The 6,288-nt window shown below is 31.1% G+C and overlaps 1 long non-coding RNA gene across 1 annotated transcript; it reads right to left on the bottom strand.

Annotated features, from left to right (window-relative positions):
• Positions 1-1,039: 1,039 nt before the first annotated feature.
• Positions 1,040-2,502, bottom strand: LOC140690392 (uncharacterized). The gene is made up of 3 exons (XR_012065658.1): positions 2,285-2,502; positions 1,551-1,692; positions 1,040-1,211 (listed from the first exon to the last, which is right to left on the bottom strand). It is a non-coding gene; the product is annotated as an uncharacterized lncRNA (long non-coding RNA).
• Between the last annotated feature and the right edge of the window lie 3,786 nt (positions 2,503-6,288).

Below are 6,288 nucleotides of genomic sequence, written 5' to 3'. Positions count from 1 at the left end.
TATATTTTTCATTCACTAAATAATATAATGCATCCTGTGGCATGTTCTGTGCTTACTGGGCTGGTATCCAAGTTAGACAAGGAAAGGGGGATAGACAGAAAACTTCTGAAGGAGGTAGTTTCTGTCCTGAGACTGGGAAAATTAAAGTAGGTAAAAGGAGGACACCTTAAGTCCAAGAATGAGCTGGAGCAAAAGTTGTGAGTTTGGAGCTAACATTTTTCACGAGCATTTGCCTGGATGTATCTCCAAATACAGTGAAACATAAAGATATGCCAAGGTAATCAGAAACCAGATCTATAAAAAAAGAGTAAACGATGTTGAGTTTGTGGGCTTAGAGTTGGAAAGGCATTAAGTGCCACCCTGAAGACGTAAGCTTGTCTTTGGCTGGAACACAAAAGCAACATAAAGTATTGACTAAAAAATATAGCGTAGACTCTTCAGGGCAGGAAATGAAAGCACCACTTGGAATGCTTTGAGAACAGCACAAAGACCATAGATAAAATTACTTTTGAAATTCTTCCACATGCTGAATGTGCCATATGAGACTACACCATATGACCATTTTGATACCAGTAATGACATAAAAGAGACCATGATCGCTGGACAGATTCCTGCACTTATATCCTGTTCAAACCAACCCTAACTTAACACTTTTAATACTTTCTAGGATGAACCAGGAACCACTTAGTACTTTTCCATCTGTCTATGTTTGTCCTTTTCCAAATTCTTCCATTTTCTCTTCTTCCTTACAAGAAATTATTTAAATTTACACCCATATTGTTCCATCAAATGATCATGTCAATCAAATATCTCTATTTTTCTTTAAATGGTAACTTATACTCCTGTATATCTCTTTACTCTATTCTAAAAATTATAAGGAAAATACAAGTACACGTCTATGTTTATTGTTCAAATAAGAAAATTGCAGATATTTGTCAACATTTGCCAACATCAATATTAATCTTTTTTATCCTGCATAATCTGGTAGTCCTCTGGTAAATCAGTTGTAATTAGGATGACGTTCATAAACTGAAGACGGCTGATAAGTTGGCATTGAAAGAGAGGTAGCTGATGTATCAGCTATCACTGTCACTGGAAACCGTGGGTTGCTCCTTGGTTGAAGTTTAGAAAAACGACCTTCATTGGCAGATATGTTGTGATATCTATTTGGGAAAGTAGAAGGCTCCACCATCAGTCCAAATAATAGCTCTCTGTGGGAGACAAGATGCTGTACTGAGAAGTAGAAGTTATAATTGTAATGAAGTTCACAACACGGCCATTTGCTTCAGTGTAGCTGCTTTGAGAGTGCCCGTGGACAGTGGTCAACTGATTTAAAACAGCACGTTGATCCACTGCAATTTGTTTTGGTGGTCTAAATGACATTGATTATGGAGGATAAAAATCACCTCTGATCCGGGTTGTTGTGTCACCAATTATTTGTCTAGTAGAGGGCTTCCTTATTAGAGGCATGTTTAAATTTGCAGAAAGTAAAAATTCACTTTCTCCACTAGTGTCAGCCACAAAATCAGATTTATGAATATGCACATTACCTCCTGCTTTAAAGTGCTTCTTTTTGAAATCTTCAGCCAATGAAGCCACCAGAGAGGCATTTTTAATCCCAACTCTTCTTTTTATTCTAACTAAATGCTGGTGACAGACTTGTTTAAGATTTCAATTATGGCAGAACTGCAGCTGCAACCAATGGAGAAAGATTTTAGTAATATTTTAAACGAAAATACAAGACTACAATAAGCCTATCCTATAAAACCTCAGATTTCATGTTGATTATGCAAAGATAATATCATTAAAATATGAACATTGCTGACAATATTTTGAAATTATTTATTTGTAATATACACATTTAAATAGTATATCATCAAATTTAATAAGTTAGTATTTGCAGTAACGGTGAAAGCCACTTTTTAAAAGCAGCTTTAATACGTTTATTTAGTTTTCTGGTAAGATTCATAGTTGCTAGGAACATTTCTCATAATCTTGAATACTTAAGGCACTGTCCTCATTTTTAGAAAAAGTAAAGAATATTAGCCTTTGTAGTTTTATACAATTTTCAAAATCTAGCTTTACATTTATATTACCATAGGTTGATGTACAAAATAAAATTTTATGTATGTTACCAAGTAGTAACTACAATTACTGAATACCTTGCTTAAAACAGACTTTTTTCCTTCTGCCAGAAAGTCAGCAGGAGAAACAGATCTTTGAATATTCTGCCGCACTTTAGTAAACACATACATGCTAAGCTGTCTAACTAAACTTTACATACTTCCAGATTCAAATATTCTGAAAGGCGCCCTTCTTTCCAAAACTTCCTTCTTAAAGACATCTTCATCAATCACTATCGAAGTTCCATTATCATCCCACGAGATAGATTTTTATTGGTCACTCCCAGACATTTTCCAGAGTTTTCTTGGAAATGTCAGAGAACGAAAATCATTATCTTCATCTGGTTCCAAGACACAATGTGTGTAACATGGTCTTTTTATCAAGGATTTTTCAGACAAAGTCTGAAAAGCATTTTCTTCAATCATACACCTCAAGTCCAAGTCCCCAGAGAATGTTTGATCACACAATAGAGATATATCAGAGTTCCTGAAACAGTTTGTCCAACTTTATGAGACACATCTTGGATTTCTGGAGAAACATGTGCCAACGGAAATAACTTATTCTACAGCTACTTTTCTAATCTGCATGATTTTGAGCACTGCAGCTTCAAATGCTGCTTTGGCAGGCCTGCACAGATAAACTTCTAGGCCATCAAAATGGTTCTCTACCTGAGTAGCTGTCACATCACAAAACGACTGGTCTCCCAGCAACTCAAGTGTAACATTCAGCCAGTGTTCCCTTCTCATTCATCCAGTTAAAATGAAACATATAGTATGCTTATTTTTATACTGTGATCTGCAAATATTATCCCCAAAAATCTTTTTAAATAATTTAATTTTGGGGACTATGAAATAAAATCAGTCTCCATACTTTTGTACACAAATTTATACAAAATTGGTGAAGTATAAATAATGCAATAAATATATAAAATAATTTTAAAGTTATGAAATTTAAAGTGAAATTTGTTTAAAACCTGTACAGAAAATGTATATCTATTTCAATATCATTTGTAATTAAAGTGAAATATAATTTGATTTGGAAATGGAAGTTGGTATTTATCTCTGTACTTTAAAATAAGTAGCTCTATATTCAAAATATGAGAAGAATAAATATCAGCTTATTTGTTATGCTTATAAATAAATGGCAAATATTTATAAAATAAAACTAGATTAAAATTATGAATCAAATGTAAGAAAGCCCAAAGTGGGGAATTTTTGATTTAAATTGTAATTCAGTGCTATAAGTAAAACAAATGTAATTTAACATTCTACCATAAAAATTAGAAGAGAGACAATCTTATTGCATATTTACAAATGTTTATTTTTGCCATTCTTTCTGTCAGAGGTTTTTCAGTCCCAAGAAGGAAAAAATTTTCTTGTCATCGTTATAATCCATACTCTTGTGGCTTCTGTTATGTGTTCCAAAATGATGTTGATAAATACACTTATGCACAAGACACTGGATTCAATAAGCAGTGCCTCCATTAAGGGGCAAATGAACAATGAAAAAAACAAAGATATAACAGTATATGTGGTTTGGGGTGGAAAATACAAGTTAATGCATTTTAGGAAGCAATATATTTCTCAGTCCTGAAATTTTTGGCATTGTTTATATAATACAGCATTTTAAGGCAAGTGATTTGTTCACTAATTGAAAATATTACCTATGTCCTGTAACAGTATACATAAGTAAATCCAGTTCTATCAAAATTTATATTATTTATTTAGAAATAAATTCCATTAAACTTAAGCCAAATTAAAAATGAGAGATAAAATTTTTAAATAAATAAATGTACCCTCAAGCTACAATGTAAATTTTTCCATCACTATCTGTAAATTTCATTCTAAATAAATATTAGCAACCTGAATTCATGGCATATTATAAGTATTATCAACTATAGTTATGTTGGATTTAGTCCTGATTCATAAATATTATTTAACATATGCAAATTAAAATATGTGATAACATCCCTTAAAAAGCAAAGAATTGAAAAATAACACTCTCAAAAAATGTAGGAATATTATTAAAATATGTGATCTTAACTTTTTTATAAAAATATTTTTACAAATTCACTGTAGATAGAATGTAACTAAACATAATATAAGCCATTTATGAAAAACCCATGACTAACATCAAGTTCAATTTTAACATACAGGAAGGTTTTCCTCTGGTCCAGTAATAAGAAAAATTAGCTCATTTTCACAAGTCCTAAATTACACTACTAGAAGTCCTAGCCAGAACATCTAGTCAAGAAAAAATATAAAATGTATCCAACTTGTAAAAAAGCAGTAAAGTATTTACAGTTGCCATAATTATACATAGATAGAAAGCTCCATAGACTCCTCCAGTGACTGTTAGAAATAATGAACAAACTTAGTAAACTTCCAGAATACAAAATTGATAAAAAAAAATCCATTGCATTTTTATATATTAACAACCCATAATCAGAAAGAGAAACTTGGAAAATTATTACATGTAAATTTATACCATAAGGAATAAAACAGGAATATATTTTGTAAGTGAAATAAAAGATCTAAACATAGATCAATAAATTACAGGTGCAAGAAATATAAGAAAATAAATTAAATAGAAATATATTCGGTGCTCATGGATTGTACACAATGTGAGGAAATATTGTAATCTATCTTTTCAAAGTTCAGGCTCCCTAGTAACTAATTACTTAGGAGAATGTCTTTTCTTCATTTTATACTCTAGCTTTCTTTTTCATGGGTTAATTGATCATAAGAGTGAGGGATTATATCTGGTTTCTCTATTCTCTTCTCTTGATTGGTGTCTGTTTTTAAGCCAGTATCATGTTGTTTTAATTACTAAAGTTTTGAAGGACTGTATAACATCAGAGGAATTTACACCATTACATTTAATACTTTTTTTCAAGATTATTTTGGCAACTCATGTTCTTTGTGGTTACATATAAATTTTGAAATTATTTGTTCTATTTAATCAAAAATCTCATAGGTATTTTGACATGAATCACACTAAATGTAGATTCCCTTTGGTTGAATGGTTGTGTTAACCACATAGTTTCACATAATTAACATAAGAGATCTGTTCATTTCTTTGGATCAGTTAAATTTTCCTTCACCAATGTTTTCTGTTTTTTAACATATAGGTTTTTACCTTATTTGTTAACTTCATTTCTAGGTGTTCTTTATACATATATATAATTTTATACATAATAGTTGTAAACTTGTTTCCTACACAAATACAGCAGGCAGAAGGCAGTGGTAAGGCATATTAAAAGTCCTGAATGAAAGAAGTCTGTAATCTAAGATACATTATCAAGCAAGGCTCTCTTTGAGAATAGAAGGAGAGATAAATAACTTCCACACAAAAAATGTTAAAAGAATTTAGCAAGAGAAAAAGAAATAATGAAAGATCTACTCTAAAAAAAAAGAAGCAGGGTGCTATACAAAAGAGAAAGGAATAATTAGAAAGGCAATATATACAATGAATTACAACAAAATAAATATGATGTTGTAAAACTGGACATCAAAATTTTTAAGGGTCACAGAGTGAAACAGAACAATACAGAGTATTTTTTTCTTATTTGTCTTCTCTGTAGGATGGGTATGAGTTTGTATTCTTATAAGATAAAATAAACAGATATAGTACGGTTAAATATAAATACAAAACAAGGTAACCAAAAGTCAAAAGCTTACAATGAAGTCACAAAGCCAAAACGAAACAAAGATAATAAAAGAAAACTTATCAAGCCACAAAAAGGAAAAGAAATGAACAAAAGGAAATACCAAATCAACTGGAAAATGAAGTTCAAAATAGAAATAAACACCAGTCTATCAATAATTATCACAAATGTAAATGGATTTAGTGCTTCAGTCAAAAGATATACATTGTCTGATGGGATAATATAAAAAAAACCCTGCATTATGAAGCATACAAGAGACCCATTTGTAAGAGGAAAACACATCAATTGAAAGTCAGAAGTTGGAAGAATATATTCCATGCAAATGCACATGACAAGAAAGCAGGACTAGCAGTACTGACTTCACACATAATAGACTTTACAAGAAAGGCCATAGAGAAAGATAAACAAGGACATGATATAATGATTAAAGGAGCAATACAAAATGAGGTTTTTATACACATTAAGATATATGAACTCAAAATTGGAGCACCTAAATA

This window comes from Vicugna pacos, chromosome 30 (assembly GCF_048564905.1).
Source record: "Vicugna pacos chromosome 30, VicPac4, whole genome shotgun sequence".
Classification (NCBI taxonomy): domain Eukaryota; kingdom Metazoa; phylum Chordata; class Mammalia; order Artiodactyla; family Camelidae; genus Vicugna; species Vicugna pacos.
Note: the sequence above shows the minus strand (reverse complement) of the source record. Positions and strands in the feature narration are given on the sequence as shown.